The sequence below is a fragment of the Saccopteryx leptura genome, chromosome 1, assembly GCF_036850995.1.
Source record: "Saccopteryx leptura isolate mSacLep1 chromosome 1, mSacLep1_pri_phased_curated, whole genome shotgun sequence".
NCBI classification, from domain to species: domain Eukaryota; kingdom Metazoa; phylum Chordata; class Mammalia; order Chiroptera; family Emballonuridae; genus Saccopteryx; species Saccopteryx leptura.
In genome coordinates, this window is record NC_089503.1 from 52,855,946 (window position 1) to 52,875,970 (window position 20,025).

At 39.7% G+C, this 20,025-nt stretch overlaps 1 protein-coding gene and 1 non-coding gene across 4 annotated transcripts in view; both read right to left on the reverse strand.

Annotated features, from left to right (window-relative positions):
* Positions 1-20,025, reverse strand: part of SYT9 (synaptotagmin 9) — a 244,015-nt gene that overhangs the window by 212,572 nt on the left and 11,418 nt on the right. The window lies entirely within an intron of this gene.
* On the reverse strand, positions 13,039-13,195 carry LOC136390026 (U1 spliceosomal RNA). Its single transcript, XR_010748554.1, has one exon. It is a non-coding gene; the product is annotated as a U1 spliceosomal RNA (small nuclear RNA).

The window sequence follows — 20,025 nt, forward strand, 5'->3', positions numbered from 1 at the left end:
CCTCTCCCTCTCTCTTTCTTTCTTTAATTTAAGTGAGAAGAGGGGAGATAGAGAGACAAACTCCCAAATGTGCCCCAACCGGGATCCACCTGGCAACCCCCATCTGGGGCCATGCTGGCAACTGAGCTATTTTTAGCACCTGAAGCAGAGGCTCCACAGAGCCATCCTCAGAGCTCAGGACTAACACGCTTGAATCAATTGAGCCATGGCTACAGGAAGGGGCGGGGGGAGTGGAGGAGAAGCAGATGGTCACTTCTCCTGTGTTCCCTGACCAGGAGCTGAATCCAAGATTTCTACATGCTGGGTTGATGCTCTACCACTGAGTCAACTGGACAGGGCCCTAAACTCCTTTTATAAGCATATTCTAATGGGCTCTATCAAGGTGGCCATCAGGAGGTATCTTCCTGACTCTGGCTTTTTTCTTTAGCTAACATAAACCTCGCCCCACCCATCCAAGTTTGTTTATTCCCAGTGGACAAAACAAAACAAAACAAAAACACTTGTGTTGATTATAATAAGCAGCCTCATGAAAAATGAAAAATCTTGCCAAAGTCACGAGTGACTGACTCTACCATTAAAGGAAGCAGTTTACTGTGACTTGATTTTAATAAGCCAACTCTGGAGTACCTCTTCCTTTCTAGGTGCTCACAAACCATCTGCTGATTTGGCTTAGGACTTTGCCAGCGATGGACACCAACCTCATAAGCCTTGACTTTATAGATTCCACATATCCTCCACTGTGAGGACTGGTCCATCTGCCCAACTCTATCTGCTGGCATTGCTCCTGCTGCTATCGAATGTCTCCTGGCATCTGTCATTACTACTTCCCTCCAAGCAGAGAGATATCTTTCTTCTTGGTTTGAATATAAATTAAAATAATACATCTCTAATTATTCTGTGGGTGTTTCCAAAACATCAATTCATTCTTGCCATCAGCATTCCTAGAAATATCTTCGTGGTGTATGCCCCCTTAAATTTCCTAAATATATATTTAACTGGCCTCTTCATTTGTGTTCCCATAACCCTTTAAACTTTTGTTCAACAGCAATAGTTTCTGAGATGGTGGGGTCTTCCTCCTGCCTCCTTCCCCACTTTCAAGAGTTAGAATTAAAGGCCCTTTTATGTTTTTCATTCCTCAAGTTATCTGGAATCTGACTACATAAAAGCATTATCTAGTTTTGTTCACTTAAAATTCCTCCTATATGACAGAACACAAATTCAGGGATATTCAGCCAAATCAAGTCAAATATAATACCAAGTGAAACAGGATGAAGAGCCACCCCCTATAAACCATATACCAGTGTTGCTGCCCTCAGCGCAGTGAGAGTGAGGTGTGGCTTCAGTTCTGCCCCTCAGGTCTGACTGTAGCCAAGACAATGTTGCAGAATCTCAGAGCTCAGTGAAACCACTTTAAGACCACTGTGCAGATTCAAACACCTCAGTTTGGGACTGGCTCTTCTCTGCCATTTGAGTAAGGAGAGGCATTCCTAGCTTTTGACAAGTTTACAGCTTCACTGGCACAGTGCTGTTTGCAGTGAACCTTTACATGCCACTGAGACAGAAGTGCTAGCTCAAAACATCCTGGGTATGAATTTCAGCAAGTTGATGATAAAATTCTGCAACAGAAACATTTGTTTTCATATTGAAAACTCAAAACCCGTATGGTATGTACTCTAGGGGAAGAAGTAACAGCTGTCAATTAAATGTACTCTTAACTCTTTGAGAAATTATCCACTAAGCCATATTGTCCATATGCCTGACAAAATTCATATCACAATAACAATGCAATTACTTTATTATTGCAAAAAGACACCCTTTAGTTCTTGTTGAAGAAAACCCTTCAAATTCATTAGATACAGAAACCAAAGGACATAAGCTGCCAATGGCCCTCTTCTGTTTGCTTTTTTTCTGTTCAGTTATTGTTAATCTGACTTTTGGTTTTAATAGGACAACAGGGAAGGCAAGAGATGGGCACTTTCTGACAAGTATAAGGAGAAAGTTCTGTAAGAGAATACACCGGGAACTCCCATTCTGCAGACTGCACTACTGTCTTCCAGGTTTGGGAAATGCAGTTCTGTGCCATAACTTGACAATGATCAGAATTCAGACAGAAACACCCATCTAGACAGGTTATTCATTCACTCTTCCACCTCTTCAGATACCGGTCAAATACTTATGCTTTGATCACTGGATTAGATGAAGGGAATAGAAAGATGAATAAAACACAGTCCTTTCCATCACATAAATGGGTTCTTTCATTACAATTCCCAATCTCATGAAGGAGGCAAATACATGGACAAATAGTGTTTTAAGAGAAGATACAGTGATAAAGAAAAAAAGCACAGAGAATCCAGATGAAAGAGACAGCTAAGTGTTAAAAGAATGATTAGGAAGAATCCACTGGAAGAGAGGGGGCAGGGTGCGAGGAGGGTCATCCTAGGCTGAGTGAACAGTTTCTGTACAGAAACCATCACTGCATGGCACATGTTACTGTTAGCATAACACAAGAGAGGGCATGTTGTGGGACCAGATTAGTCTCTTATATGTCACACTAAGGAGCTTGGACTAGACCCTATAGCTGATTGGAACTGTGCAGGGTTTTACAAAGGAAAGTAGCAGGGTTAGATCTGGTTTTTATGGAAAGACCAGTCTGGCTTCTGTGGAGGTTCGATTTGGGTGGTTAAGAAGAGGCAGGAAGCACATTAGGAGCTCCAGTAATACAGGAGAGAGATTTGAGGGCCTGAAATGAGGTGATGGTCATAGGAACAGAGCTGGGACACAGATATGAGAAAAAAAATGAAATAAAACTGGCTGGAATTGGTGACTGTTGGGTGAAGGGAGGGAGGGAGGTGGGATGATAAAATAAATTTCTGAAATGACATCCAAGTTCTTCAGTGACTGGGGATGCGGTGGTGTGACCCATCAAGAAAAAAATACAGAAATCAGTCAGGGGTCGGGAAGACAATTTATTCATTCACTTAATATTTGGGCACCTATTATATTCCACAAATTGGTCTAGTGCTACAAACATAATAGTGAACTAGATAAATAGATCTTACATTCTACTTGGGGAAGGCAAACACTAAGCAAGTAGAAAATATTCTAACATATAAAATCGGATATATGAGCTCTGAAGAAAAAAGTAAGCCCAGGGAAGACACAGGTGCATATGGGGCATTTCTGAGCAGATGCTGATTGGGCAGAGATCAGCGCAGAGTGTGGTGAGCCTGTGGGGCTTGTGGGAAGAATATTTCAGGCAGAAAAACATCAAGTGTAAAGGCCAAAATGATGACTCCGGTCTTGGACATGATGAATTTGAGGTGACTTTTGCTTTTCCAGAGGGAGACGTCCAGGAGGCCATTAAACATATAGGCCTAAAGCGCAGCACAGTCTGGGCAGAAATATGGATTTGGAACTATCAGCATATTGGAGGCTGGTCAATCTTGAGAGTGGAAGGGAAGACCCGGGGGTGGGGGGAGTGCAAAAAGTGAGAAAAGAAGCGGCCATGCTAGGTCATAAGGAAATACTAACATTTAAGGAGTGAGCAAAAGAAAGGAAACCCATGAAGGAGAAAAAGAATTGGATTCAGCACTGCAAAATTCAAGAGAGTAGAAAGCAGTGATCACATTTCAATAACTGAAATGTGGCCACTGGGATTAGCAATTAGCAGGTCACTGATGACTACAGTTGGAGCAGCCTCAGAGGAGTGGTGGGTGTAGGAATTGAATAAGAGGAGGAGGAAGCCCAGTAATTGTAAGATACTTTGTGAGCAGTGTGGCTGTGAAGAGAGAGCTCATTTGGAAGGGAGATGGGCAGCAGGGAGAACATCTCCACTGGCCAAGTCCAGAGTCCTGTGAAGCAGGAGAAATCAGCTGGAGCAGTGCTGGCAGGCAAGGGGCATGCCGTGACCTGGAGCAGAAGCCACACACACTTTGCCAGGTGGCTTTGTGCAGCCCTATCTCCCAAGAACTAATTCCAGGCCATGACCTGGATTTTACAGGGCCACGATGAAGCTGTTAGATCACCTAGCATTCCTCACTCCAGTGGGCAGCAAGAACATTTAGGAAGCTCTCCCAAATCTGTGTGAGGGATCAGGTATAACAGGAGATGTTGTAAGCAAAACAAAAGCAATGACGTTTGTCAGTTGGGGGACCTGGACGGGAAAAAGGAGCTGAGAAACCACTGCTAGGTTTCCTGAGAAGGTAGCCTTATGTGTGGCTGCTGCATCCTGTAAGGGAAGGCTCCTCATTCCTCCACTTACACTACAAGGCACCCGCCCTGGAAATTCAAGGTCAGGTCCAGTTCCTGCGTCAGGTGAACCATGGGAAGTGAAGAAAAGGAAAATCTGAGTAGTGATGGAGATGAGCGCCCAACAGTATGGGGAGAAACTAACCAAACTAACATGGTGAAAATATGAACTTAACAAAGGTATGGTAAAAGATTATACATTCATGACTGGTGTCAACTACAGAGATATGAATTTGATCAACAAATCCTGAAATGCTGGAATGAGAGGGCTCCACTGGAAGCAAAACAGAAGTCAGGGTCTGACTGACCAGAGGCAGCTCTCCACAGCCCCGCAGGTAATACACTTACCGTAGGACTTGATTTCAAAGGGCATACAAACCAGAAATAAAAATAGACTCCAAACATTTTTAGATAAATTTGGCAATGACACACCCATAGTTGTTTCTTAAATGAAATTAGCTTATTTAGAGACACATCTCTCATCTTAGAGATTGATTTTAGGCAAGATAAGATCATACCTATCACTCATTCCAACATCCTCACTCATACACTTCCCTTGGGATCACCCCCAGCTCATGTTTCTGGCCATGGGACTCATTCAGGATGGCACTTCTGCTTCCTAGAAAGAAGCCAACTTCCATGTTCCTGTAAGCAATTCCTGTAATACCAGAGTCTGAACACTATTTTATTCTAATTGCCTTCACAGAAAATGCATACTGTTTCTCTCCTCTACTTCAAGTATGTTTTTCTTACACTTTGATCCCTCCTCAATACATATAATCGAGCCATCATTATCCAACCATGCACATCAAAATATAACAGGCAGAAAAACCAGAATCTTGAAACAAACAAACAAAACACACACACACACACACACACACACACACACACACACACACACATGAAAACAGTTGGGAAAAACAAATGCAATCATTATCATAATTTCACAATAAAATTTGAAATTGCTTTTTCATTTTAGACCCATATTTACAACTACTATCTATATACCTCAAATGTACGTTTCTAAAACCCAACTCAGTCTCTCTCATTTCCTCAACCTGCTCCTTCTTCAAAACCCCTTATGATCAAACTGCCTATATCAGAAACATCATACTTCCTTTATACCTCCCTCCAACTGTACTCCATACTCTATGCATTCTATCACAAAATAGACCGTTATTACTTTTAGGATAAAATCCAAATTCTTAACATGGCCCAAGGACCCCTAATTACCTTCATAACTTTATCTTTTATCACATAAACACCCCCCACTCTTACTTCCAAATTCTACTCCACCAACCCTACACTAATTCAGGCTCCTGAAGGTCATGGACCACCTGAAGTATTCAAGCCTTCACACATGTGTTTTTTCTGAAAATTCTTTGAGTGCTTTGCTTGATCTCTTACTTCCATAATATGTCAGAGCTTATTTCTTCTCTGGGAAGCCATCTTTGATACTATTCCTACCAAGGTTAAGTCTGTTGCCCCTCCTATGAAATTCCATAACACACCACACTTTCCCTTACTGCATAATTGCTTGTTTACTTATCTACATTATCTACATTATCTGCGGTAATCTTGAGGATGAGACCATTTCTTACTCATTAAAACTCCAGCACCAAGGACAGCACCCAGTACTTGGTAGCTTCCCATTAAATGCGGTGAAGGAATAGCTAGACTGAGTACACTGCATTCTCACTTATAAAACAGCTAATGACAAGGAGGATAAAATGAAGCAACAGGGGATAAGATGAATTAAGAGAAGAGAAAACAATAATGTAGTAGGGCATTAGAAGGTGACTGAAAACAAAAAGAGATTAATGGAAGAAGTAAAAGAAAACAAAAATAAAGGATGAGGTAAGAGTCACTTGTACAGATTTTTGTGAAAGTCAGAAAGATCATTCCCCGAGGGGTATAATAAGGGAACTAACATTTACTGAGCTCTAAGTGCCAGGCCTTGTCCCAAATCCATGATCTCATTTACACCTTACAGTAGTCCTATAAACCTAATTATCCATGTTTTGCAGATTAAAGAGAGAGAGAGAGAGAGAGAGAGAGAGAGACACCAAGAAGTTAGGTAACTATCCCCAAGTTATATAACTATGAGGGGGGTGATGCAGTCTTTGAACTCAGTTTACATGGGCTGCCCAGGATCCGTGCTTTTCCCTGGAAGTGTTCGTTTAGGGCGTATTTAACTGTAGAACAAGGAAGATTTGGTGGTAAAAAATTCTAAGCAGCTAATCTTATAAATGACACTGTGATTTATCTTGTTATAGCTCAGCTTCTGCTTTTCCACATTAAATGTCTATCTTATAGCTCCTGTGAGAACAAAGAATATCCTGAAATCAGCAGCAGCCAAAATCCTACATGGAAGTGAATTCAACACCATCCATTCCTCCTTATCCCCTGCAGGGGGATGTGTGGTTGCAGGGACTGAGGGCACCTCTGAACAAAGGGGTTGTTCTGGCCCACCCTTTACCACAGGCTCCAAATGTGGGGATGGAAGTACTGCTATCTCACCAACCAGTAATTTCATCCCATGTTCCAGAGTCTAGCAAATGCTCTGCCAAGTTCTAGCAATACTCCAAAGTGTAGATTTCCAGAACTGTATGATCTGTAGTAGATATGGGTCTCAGCTAAGGTACCTTTTGGGACCAAAGAAAAATGTTTTCTTAATTGACATTAAAAATGTGCTTGGAGCTAAAATATATACTGGGTTATTTTATACTGGGGAAAAAAACTGTTCTCTGTCTTCTTCCAAACTTCTATAACAATAAATAGCTTTGTCATGACAGCATTCACAGATGCAAGAAAAGAAAGGCTACTTTTCTCACTGAACAAAAGCTTACTCAGTGGCAAGTATGCCTCAGGTTCCTTCATTTGTAGAGGTCCTCCCTCTTCAGGTAGAAGAAGGATCCTTAAAGGCAGAGCCCTTGCAGCCTTCCATTATCACCATTTTTTTTAATCTGCTAGGCTTTGTAGTTTTTATCTACAAATATTCTCCACCTACGATCACACACACACACACACATTTATTGTGCATCTAAACATCAAAGCCAATACTTGCTCATGGTAGCAGATTTTCACAAGAAATTAATTTTAACTGATCCAATTCATCATCTAACAATGGTTACCAAGGATACCAAATAGCTAAAATCACTTGGCTCCAAGTTGCTTGTTAATCAAAAGACATTAAGAGAAAACTGTAAAGAATTATGGTTGTCTAAGAAATCAGGCCAGAAACAATACTCCCTCCCAATATGTCCCCAAGTTCTGACCTCAGTTAAAAACATCCCAGGCTATAATAACCACTAAAAACATGCAAGCTTTTTTTCTCTAGTATTTGAAATTCAGTGATTAGTATTTAGAAAAATGACCATTAACAGTTTCACTTTAATTCACTTCCTGATAAAGCCCTGAACTGAGAATGGCTATCGATTTGATCTTCTTATTAATTGCAAAGCAAATGATTCTCAACATGACAGTTAATTGAGCATCCAGTCATGTAGCTGAATCTCTCCTAAATCAAATAACCTAACACCATACATGTATTAATACAGGGTAGCATTAAACAGATGAGCCTACAATGTATACACCCAAAACAAATAATGCTCCCCTGGCTAAACAGTAAATATGCTCTTTTCTTTAAAAAGTATACATAAGATTAAGTACTAACCATAATGTATTACTGTACACTTAAAGAACCACCAAAGAATTTATACTTTCTGTTCAAAAGGCACAATTAAGTTTCTTATTAGTGTATTTCTTTCCACTTCAAGAATACTAATTATATATGTCATTCATGGCAACTGTTTTGTCCAATTTTGTGGTTTTCCTTCCTTTCGCTTGTAATGTTTTTTTGGGGAAAAAAAGTTGTTGCTGTGTGTCTGTCAAAATCCATCCAACTCATCTATTATGGTTGTTGGCACTGTGGTCAGGCTGAAGAATGCTTCACCTACCTAAAATATGATGGAAACTGGTAGTTGCCACCCAATATCTACCTTTTCCTTTCTCCAAATTAAACAAATCCTGAAATTCAAATTGTATTTGGCACAAGACAGCAAGCTAAAAGACTATATTTCCCAACTTTCTTTCTAGCTAGGGATGGCCATGTGATTAAATTCTCATCAATGAGTGTTGAGTAGAACTGCCAGAAAGGTTACTGAAGAGCAGACTCAGACTGGAGGTAGAAACTTTTGTCTTTCCCAGAAATGCAAATAAAAGCGCTGGAATTCCATGAGCCATCTCAGCCCACAAGGTAACTTTGAGTTACAAGCCATGTACTAAGAAAAGCAAAGTATTAAAAAAATAAATAAATAAGCAAAGTGTCTAATCAGTGGTGATGCAGTGAATTGAGCATGAACCTGGAATGCTGAGGTCCCAGGTTTGAAACTCAAGATCTCTTGAGCTGAGGCTCATGGGCTTGAGTATAGGGTCACTGGCTTGATCGCAGGATCATCAATATGATCCAAAATCATACAAAAGGTACATTAATTGCTGTCTTGAAGCCCAAGGTCACTGGCTAGAGTGCTGGCTCAGCTTGAGACTCCTGGTCAAGGCACATATGAGAGAGGCAATCAATGAAAACTAAAGTGAAGCAACTATAAGTTGATGCTTCTCCTTCCCTCTCCTCTCTCCTTCTCTGTCTCCAACTCTAAAAAAAAAAGAAAAAGAAAAGGAACCTGGATCTTATGACTGACTACCTGGAGCCTCCCAGAGGCTATGAGCAACCTACATCTACTGGCATGAGAGAAGTTTTAAAATATACTGTCTTACCAAGCCACTGTTATTAATGTTTTTCTGTCATAACTACAGAATCCTGATTATAAATTATCCAGTCATTTCCTTTAGAATATTAATGATTTTACTTTTTATAAAATTCAAAGCATATGAAAATTTTGCGGAGCAGAGCAGAAATACAATTAGTTAAATAGTTATCCAATTATCGCAGCACCACTTACTGATCAATCCACTTTCTCCCCCACTGATTTGAAATGCCACCTTTACCAAATACTATGCTGCCATGTTACTTTGTTTCTGTGCTATTAGTTTTTCGGGGGCAGGGAAGATAGAGGCTTTATTTTCTTTAAGAGGTACAATAGAAAGTACAGTTGTCCGCAGAAAGTTAAGAACAGAAGTCTATCTCAGATGAGTAGGAGAAGATCAAGGAAGAGGTCAAATGACAGAATGATCAAGCACCACTGAGGGCCCCAAACAGTAAACAACCCAAATGTCCATAAACTGGTGAATAGATAAATAAAATCTAGTACATCCATATAGTGAAACACTAATCACTAGTAAAAAGGAAAGAACTTATGACACATGCTCCAACATAGCTAGACCTCAAAAACAGTATGCTAAGTGAAAGAAGACAACCACAAAGGAGATCACATACTGTACATTCATTCGTATGAGTCCAAAAAAGGCAAATCTATGGGAAAGACAGTAAATTACTGGCCTCCTGGAACTGGAATTAGTGGCAAATAAATATGAGGGATCTTACCAGGGTGAAGGAAATGTTCTAAAGCTGACTTATAGTGGTGCCTGCACAACTTCACACAGATTTACTAAATAATCACTAAACTATACACATAGAGTGGGTGAGTTACATGACATAAAATATACTTCAAAAAAGTTATTTTTTCACTTACTATCATGCTAAGTGAAATAAGCCAGGAAGAGAAAGAAAAATATCATATGACCTCACTCATTTGAGGAATCCAATGAACAATGTAAACTAAGTAACGAAACAGAAGCAGAGGTGGAATCAAAGGGACCAGAGGGAAAGTGGTCAGAGGGAAAGTGAAAGAGAAGATGGGATCAGAGAAGGGAAAGAGATTTGTGAAATTATTTATACATAACACAGCATTATAGAAAACAGGAAAGCAAATCTTGGAGGGAAAGGGGGAAAGGAGTTGGGGGGAGGGGGCAAGGGGAGGGGCACAGGGGAACACGGGGGTGGGGGGTGATATATTCGGTGGGACACTTGAATCTATGTAAACACAATAAATTAAAATCATAAGTATAAAAAAGAAAAAGTTATTTTCTTAAAAAATAAGGGAGGCTCTGGCCAGTTGGCTCAGTGGTAGAGCATTGGCCCAGTGTGTGGAGGTCCCAGGTTCAATTCCTTGCCAGGGCACACAGGAGAAGTGCTCATCTGCTTCTTTCCACTCTCCTTTCTCTCTATCTCTCTCTTTCCCTCCTGCAGCTAAGGCTCCATTGGAGCAAAGCTGACCTGGGTGCTGAGGATGGCTCCCTGGCCTCTGCCTCAGGCCCTAGAACAGGGGTCCCCAAACTTTTTACACAGGAGGCAAATTCACTGTTCCTCAGACCATCGGAGGACCGGACTATAAAAAAAAAAAAAAACTATGAACAAATCCCTATGCACACTGCACATATCTTATTTTACAGTAAAAAAACAAAATGGGAACAAATACAATATTTAAAATAAAGAACAAGTAAATTTAAATCAACAAACTGACCAGTATTTCAATGGGAACTATGGGCCTGCTTTTGGCTAATGAGATGGTCAATGTCCGGTTCCATATTTGTCACTGCTAGCCGTAACAAGTGATATGACGTGCTTCCGGAGCCATGATGCGTGCATCCCGCATCACCAGAAGTAGTACTGTACATGAGCGACTCCACGCTTTGCGGGGCTGCCACATACAGTACTCCAGGAGTACTGGATGCATCCTGTGCTCCTCTCACTGACCACCAATGAAAGAGGTGCCCCTTCCGGAAGTGCAGCGGGGCCGGATAAATGGCCTCAGGGGGCCGCAGTTTGGGGACCCCTGCCCTAGAATGGCTCCAGTTGCAATGGAGCAATGCCCCAGATGGGCACCATCCCCTCATAGTGGGCATGCCGGGTGGATCCCGGTGGGGCACATGCCAGTGTCTGTTTCTCTGCCTCCCTGCTTCTCACTTCAGAAAAATACAAAAAAATAAAAATAAAAATAAATAAGTAAGGGAATAGCTGGAGATTGAAGAAAATGTACAAAGTTTATGTTACTTATTTTGTATAAACATGGCCAAAAATTAAAACAAATAATTATATATAAATGACAACACCAAAACTTATCATTGTGTTAATAGGTTTCCTAGTGCTTTAACATTCTTGTATTCTTGAAATAAATCCTGAAATTGCAGCATATCATACTTTTAATACAAAGTTGTATTTACTTTACCATTATTTAACATAAAATTTGGGTACCTGAGACTTTTTTATGTGTGTAAATTTTTTATTTATTTTTTTGCAAGAGAGAGAGACAGAGAGAGGTAGACAAGGACAGAAAGTCAGGAAGAAAGAGAGATGAGAAGCATCAATTCTTCGTTACAGCTCCTTAATTGTCCATTGATTACTTTCTCATATGTGCCTTGACTGGGGGTCTACAGCAGAGCAAGTGAGCCCTTGCTCAAGTCAGCAACCTTGGGCTCATGCCAGCAATCTTAGGCTTCAAGCCAGTGACCTTGGGCTCAAGCCAGCGACCTTGCACTCAAACCAGTGACCTCAGAGTTTTGGACCTGGATCCTTTGCCTCCCAGTCCGACAATCTACCCACTGCGCCACCGTCTGGTCAGGCAAATATTTCTTAATTTTTTTTTTCCTATAGTCTTTGTCAAATTTAATATCAGTATGACAGTAGCCTCATGAAGTGAATGGGAATGTTTTCTATGCTTTCTGTTTTGTGAAATAGTTTTAAAAGTATATGAATTATTAAGCCTCTCCAGAGAATGACTTGATAATTTTGTATCAAAATATTTAATGTGTATAAATCTATAGCAATTCCAAGTCTACCTTTAAAAAAAGGTAAATAACAATGATTCTTTTAGGATAATGGAAACATTTGTGACTTTTACTTATTTCTTAGGCTCATTAAAAAAATTTTTTTCAATAAGAATTTAAAAACAAATTTGCAATAACTATTACGGTTCCAACAAAAGAGAGATGATGCATTACTTTATATTTTGATAGACTAACCTATACAAATACCTGGGCCTATAGCTTTTTGTGAATAATAGTTCTTATGTCTTCTAAACATTTTTATACCTAATCTGAGATGTTTGTACCTTCTCCTCCATTTGTATTTCCACATCATCGGCATATATGGCATCTTATTACAGAAAGTTTTTAATCTCTTCTATATCTGTTATTAAATCTCTTTTCTCATTCCTTTTGCTTTATAGTCATGTTTTCTCATATTATTTTCTTGGTCAGAATAGCAAAATATTTACTTATTTATAATTCAAAGAAGCATGCCTTGGCTTTGTTTATTAATACAACTCTTTCCTTGCCTCCCCCCTCCCCCACTTTCTAACTCTTTGGTTTCACTAATGCTTTGCTCCCTCAGTTTTTGGTTTACTTTATTTTCCCATGACTAGGTTCTACAATTTAATCTGGATTTATTTATTTTCTATTATTCTATTTATTTAGTATAACAAGTTGAAGTTATAAATTTTCATCTAAATAATCTAAATATAGTTTTGGGTGAACTCCACAGATCTGATAGCTGCACTCTTATTTCCATTGTATTTTCAATGTCTATAATGTCAGTTTTCAGTTCTGATCTATTTATTTATTTATTTATTACTGAAGAGATCTCTGAAGGAGTTTGATTTTCAGGTATTTAGGGTTCTGGTGTTGTTTCTTGTTGCTCATTCACAGATAGACTTATTGCATTATGATCAGTAAATGTAGCCCATACACTTCTGATCCTTTGGAATTAATGTACCTTTTGTATGATAGTGACATTTTCTTTTCTTTTTTTTCTTTTCTTTTTTGGTCTATTTTTATTACAAATGCAGTCCCCCACTACTACACATTATACAGTCAAGTTTCCCACATTTGGGGAAATCGCAGAGGTCAGCACATCCAGAGTGTAATGGATAAGCCTCTCCCTGGGAAAACCAACTTCATGATCATAGTATCTCCCCTGCTGGGTAAGTATTTTTCTTTTCTTTTTTTTAATGAGTTTTTGTTGTTGTTGTTGTTGTTTTTACAGAGACAGAGAGAGAGAGTCAGAGAGAGGGATAGATAGGGACAGACAGACAGGAACGAAGAGAGATGAGAAGCATCAATCATCAGTTTTTCATTGTGGCACTTCAGTTGTTCATTGATTGCTTTCTCACATGTGCCTTGACCGTGGGCCTTCAGCAGACCGAGTAACCCCTTGCTCGAGCCAGCGACCTTGGGTCCAAGCTGGTGAGCTTTGCTCAAACCAGATGAGCCCGCGCTCAGCTGGTGACCTCGGGGTCTCTAACCTGGGTCTTCCCCATCCCAGTCCAATGCTCTATCCACTGCGCCACCACCTGGTCAGGCTTAAAGAGCAGTTTTTTTGAAACGTCCTATGAACATTATTTTTTCTCTCAGTGAGTAGAAAATTCCATAACTATTTCACATAAGTCAAACTTTCAACAAGATTTTTTATCCTCTATGTATGTATTTATTTTGTCTATTTGAAGTGTCATGTTACTAGAAGTATAGTAATCTTCCACTATCATTCTGAATTGTATAACTTCTGAAGTGTTAACAAACTTGGTTCTATGTATTTAAATACTGCTTCATTCCTTAAAAGTAAAAGTTTAGGGCTGCTAAGATTTCATTGTTTATTGTACTATTTATCAGTTTAAAATAAGTGATACTTAGTGACTTCTAAGTCACATTTGGTATGTTTACTTTAGAAATGTTTACTTAGCATGAAGCTTTGAAAAAGAACAGAAAAAGACAATATAAAATCTACAGATATTTTGTACTTGCTATTTTATTATATTTAATGAAATTATTTCTTAAACATCTAAAGAATCAGGTAGTAGAAAGCCAACTCTCATCCTCCCAACATTTCCCATGTTCTGAGCTACATTATTGAGGCTGCTACTGACCACCAGCTTCTCTCCAGGAGCGCCCCCAATCAGACCTCATGACTGTTCAGAGCACTGTGCCCACAGCCCTAAACCATCACCTTTTCTATAAAGGCATATATCATAGAGCTCTCGTGTTGCAAATCCGTCCAATTTACCTTCCCAATTCCCACATACTAAGACACTGCTTAGATAGTTGTAACTGAGTCACTGAAGCATGAAAAAGATAAAAATTAAAAGATAAAAAAACCAGGCCCTGGCCGGTTGGCTCAGTGGTAGAGCATCGGCCCAGCATGTGGCAGGTTCAATTCCTGGCCAGGGCACACAGGAGAAGTGCCCATCTGCTTCTCAACCTTCCCCTCTCCTTTATCTCTATCTCTTTCTTCCCCTCCTGTAGCTAAGGCTCCATGGAAGCAAAGTTGGCCCAGCACTGAGGATGGCTCCATGGACTCTGCCTCAGATGCTAGAATGGCTCCGGTTGCAATAGAGCAATGTCTCAAATGGGCAAAACATTGCCCCCTAGTGGGCATGCCAGGTGGATCGTGGTTAGGCACATGCAGCAGTCTTTCTGCCTCCCTGCTTCTCACTTCAGAAAGATTTTTTAAAAAACCAAAAAAAACGAAAAAAACCAATGTCATGGAAAAGAGCTGCTATTTTCATCTTTACTGGCCTACAGAGTAGATCCTCTCAAATTGAACCTATGGGGATTAGATTCCCCCCAGAGAAGCCTACAGTAATCCACACATAAATGGGCTCTAAAGCAGTGCAGAGTTAAAATCAATGGATGATTCTACCAATAGCAGCTGGAAAAAACAAAACAAAACAAAAAACTCTTGGGGGGTTTTTTGGTTCTCTCCACAGACTCTCTCCAAAATACATTCCATAATATGATGAAACTAACTCCATAAAAATTAAAGTAATTCACACAAAGCACTTTAAAAACCCTAGAAGAAGGATGACCTATAAATTCAAGCTATTACAGTCACATTAAATCTAAAGTAGCAGTCACAGTGGAACAGGTTAAAGAAAAACAAACAATGGTTTTCTCATTCTCTCTGCAATAATTTGGGAGCTGTCAGAGCTACCTCAGTCGTGCCATACATTAACAACCATATTATTTGAAAAATTCAAAACTTAGACCTAAGGTTTTCTGAAAAGTGTTAAAGTGGTTCTAACGAGGCCCCTCTTTCTTTGTTTTCCAGGTTTTCTTGACAGGAAGTGAACAGATTGGCAATACACGAGAGCCTACAGGAATCAATAAACCATGTTCTTCTCTAAGTTCACAGCCTACGTAGAGTTTTTACAGAGTTTATTTATAGCACGGTTATCCTAAATTAAAAATAAAAGATAATCACAGTACTACATGTCTACTAATAAAGAAGACCATGATTTTAGCATCAGAATGCTATAGTTACATCCTACAGCTAAATTTTATACAGAATGTATTACTAGTCTCACCAACAGCAGCTGTACTTACTAATACTTTGAGATTAACTCCCACTTTGGTAAGAAAAAAAGGATCAATCATAGATAGTAAATGCATTTTTGTGCTTGGATTTCTTTGCCTAATATAACAGTTTTAAACAAATGGTTCAAGCATTTAGTTTGACAATGGGGCTGTAAAAAGTAATTTCAATCTATAAAGACCATAAATACATGTCATTTGCAACCCTGGCTGCACACTAGACTCGTGTCAAGATATCTGAGGTGTCAACCTAGAAGATTCTGATGTAGTCAGTCTGGAGATAGGGCAGTGGCATCTTCCAAAGTTCCCCACTTGATTCTAATGCATAGCTACTAGAATTGAAAATCACTTTCTAAAACCCTTCAAAATGAAAGTGGCCTGAGAATTCAACCATTTCTCATTCTCTTTGATTTTCATTAATTTCTTTCCAATGGTTCTACCAGTTAACTTCCCTGGACATCTGCATCTCATACACATCCTCAATCTTAAAACGTTCAAAATTAATCTTATTATTTTTCCCACAAAATGTGCTCAATCTCTTGTAGTAAACCTGATAAATCACATTACTATCATCCCAGACACTTAGGTAAAAATGTGGGAATTAGGGTCCTGCCACATCATTTCAGTGTACTGGCTATTTTATCTGTTGAATTTTTTTATATCTATCCCCTGTTCTTCAACTCCATTTCCTTAAAGCATTCCTTCAATGCCTCTGCCTAGGTAAATACTAGTCATCTGCCACTCCTGCTGTTTTCTCGAAAGAAATCCCCCAGCTTTGAATCTCACATTGACTGAGTGCACACTTATACCACAGCTAACCAGCCTTGTCACGAACACCTACTATTGTTCAGGTCACTTCTCCTTCCCCACTTCTGGCTTTTTGTCACTCTCTCCGTCACTACTTTTGTCTTAATTTTTAGTTAATTCAATACCTTCAAAGCTCTGGTATTTCCATTCTTTTCCATGTTTCCTTCAATAATTTGGCCTCAATCCTACCTTAGGGCCTCACTCCCATGATCATACCCTAGACCTGGTCATCCAATAAGTGCAGTCCCTCCATAATCTCTGCCCACCTCCTCTTCACTGCATTCTCAGTAAGCATCCCACCCCAGAGAACCTAAAATCCACTAACCCTTTCATCTCTTGACTATCCCTAAATGCACACATGTCCTCTTTACTCTCCTACTCAGATGAAATTTCAGTCAATCATTGCAATCACTCCATCTGTACACCCTCAGTTCTTTGCTATTCTTTCACTGCCCGACACAAGCACAACCCTGCTCAAACACAAGCTCCTATCTCTCCTTCCCTGCACAGAGTGCATGGAAGAAAATTTCACATCTATGGCGGTGGATAGCACTTTAAATTCATGATTAACAACGTCAAGTGAGTTCTTAATGTTCCCAAGCAAACATACGCCACCTTCCTAATCCATTCACCCTCTTATCTCCTCCTAAACTATCATTTATACCTTCCGTTTTCAAGCCTCCATCCTCTCCTACCCTCACTCTCAGCTGATAACCTTGCTGCTTCCTTTTTCACCCATAATGGAAGATTGATCACAAGACAAACCTCTGTAAGATCCCCAAATGATATCTACCCGCCTGGGCCCACATACTCCTTGAAAATAAACAAACTGTTGAAAACCCCACCTACTGAAGCATATCACTCAGGCAGTTCAATCCTCTGAATTATTTTTAATTTCCCTCCAGCTCACAAACATGTAGTTATTTTGTCCTTTCTTTAAAACCATCTTTTGAATTATTCTTCTCTTTCAAAACAAAACTCAAAAGAATGTAATGTACTCCTTCTTCAACTTCTGTTTTCTCTCTAGTCAGACTTTCATCACCTTGACTCACACACCAATCTTCCAAAATCACTCCATTCAAGGTCACCAATGAACCTCTGAGTAACTAAAATGCACTGGTCAGTTCTTGGTCCTCATCTTATTTGACCTATCAGCTGCATTTCACACAAGGGAGCCCTCTCTACTCTCAGAAATACTGTCTTCATGTTCAGGACATCACAGTCCTCACCTTCCTCCTGTGTTTACTGATCCTTTTCAGTCTCCTTTGTCGGTTCCTCCTCTAACGTCTAACTAATTGTTTGACTTCTTTTCAATCTTCATTTGCCTGTTGGTGATCTAACCTAGTTTCCCAATTTTAAATATCATCTTTATGCTAATGGTTCCTAAATGCATATGTGCAGACTAGACTTCTTCCTTGAACTCCTAGGAAGGATATCCAAATACTTATTCAAGGATATTGCTCCAGCAATCCTCCCTCTGTATCCTACCTACATCATGTATTTTTGTTCTCTACTAGATCATTTCCATCACATTAGTGCTGTTATCTGTTACAATTTAAAACAAAAACAGAAAACCTTGATCTCATTTTCCTCACCAGCAACTACTAGCCCACTTCTCTACTCTTGTTGGCAGAAAAACTTGAGAGAGTAGTAATATACTCATTGCCCCCAATCTGTCTCCAGTCAATTTCTCTTAAGGCCATTCCAATCAGCTTCTTGTTCCAAACTCTTCATCAAAACTGCTTGTCAACATCACTTCCAGTGACCCCTGCATTACCAATTGTAGTGATCAGTACTCAGTGCTCAGTCTATCAGACCTCATGGTAGCATTTGAAACAGCTGTTTATTCCTTTCTCTTACATATGTCTTCTTCATCTTGGTTTTCAAGTCAACATTCCTGCTTGGATTTTCGGTCCCTTGTTATTAGTCTTCTCTTGCAGGTTCCTCAATTTCACTCCACCTCTTGGTGATGGAGTTTCAGAACTCCATCCTGGTCCTCATCTCTCCTCTAATCACACCTAAACGACTTCACCCAGACTCATTATAAATATCTCTATGCATACAACTTTCACATTTGTATCTCCTGTCCAATCATCTTTCCCAATCTCTAGACTCATATATCCAAACTCCCTGTCTGTTCCCCACTCAGCTCACTAATAAGCATCTCCAACTTAACCGTTTCAAAACTAAGCTCCAAATTATTCTCCTCAAACTTATTTCTCTTACAACTCTTCTTGCTCAGGCCAACATCTTGGAGTCCTTCTTGATCCCTCTGTGTCTTTCACACCCTAAATCCATCCGTCAGTAAATCCTGTCAGCGGTACCTACAAGCTAGGTGAAATCTGACCTCTTCTCACTCCCTTCACTGCTATCACTCTGGGCCAAGTCAGCACCTCTCACACCAGCCACAACACTGCTTGTCCTGAGTCCACCCTCACTCTCCTACATTCTGTTTGCTATATGCTGGTCAGAGTGAGCCTTCCTCTTCCTAATCCAGACATTATCATTTATCTACTGAAAACTTTCTAGTGGCTCCCTATTTTACACTGAGTAAGATGGCTTATAGGGCCCTATAATCAGACTGCTATCACCTCTCTAACTTCACCTACTACTTCTCTCTTCCTTTTCACCTCCACTATAGAACCACTGCCCCTGGATAATACCTGAACTTGACAGGCATGTTCCTGCTGCAGGACCTTTACACCTGCTATTCCCCTGCCAAGAATACACTTCCCTTTCATATGTACATGCCTGTTTCTGCATCTCCATCCAACCTCTACTCGTCTATAAACTTTTCAGTGTTGTCATTTTATTCTCTTCCCATGATTTAAAATTTTCTTATTATTCTCTAACATACTATGTAATTCGTTAATTTATTGACAAATTATCATTTTCTCCTCATCAGCATGTAAGTTTCATGAGGGCAAGCTTTTTACTTTGGTTCCCTACTATATGTACAATACCGTACAAGGCCTATGATACAATATCTAGAACAGAGCCTTGCACATAGGAGTAACAATAAACTTCTAATGAGTAAATGAATGGCACCACCAGTCATAATATCTCCAAATAACCTTCATCCTGTCTCCAGAATGATCTAATTAAGAGATAAATCTGTTCACCTCCATGTTCAGCTTAAAACCCCTCACTATTTCTGCAGTCTTATAGTTCATACAAACTGAAATGTCTTTAGTAGCAAACATATCGCATAAATGTGGTAAGTAAAGTATAAGTGTTCAGGATGTGTGTATGCAGGGGTGTGAGAGGAAAAGTGGAGACTGTATGATCCACCTAAGAGAATTCAATTCAATTATTTTAAAAAATTGTGCTGGCTACTTGGCAGCCCCTATACTCAGAATAAAGAACCATCTCCACAGCACAGCTTGATAGTACTAGGCAGACATGCCTCCTGGGCCTAAGACAGGTAAGTAAGCCAGGACACGTGGAATATAGAAACTGAGACTGTTAAATGCCCAAACGGTTCACACACATCTAGTAAACTGCAAAATTCTATCTTCCCTAACCAAGGACACTTATGAGTAAATAGTCTACATTTTTCCTCTCTACCCAGAGAGAAAATAGATTAAATCACCCTACTCAGTGAGCTAGATAGCAGAACTCCAATTAGTGCTATTTGTGCCAATCACA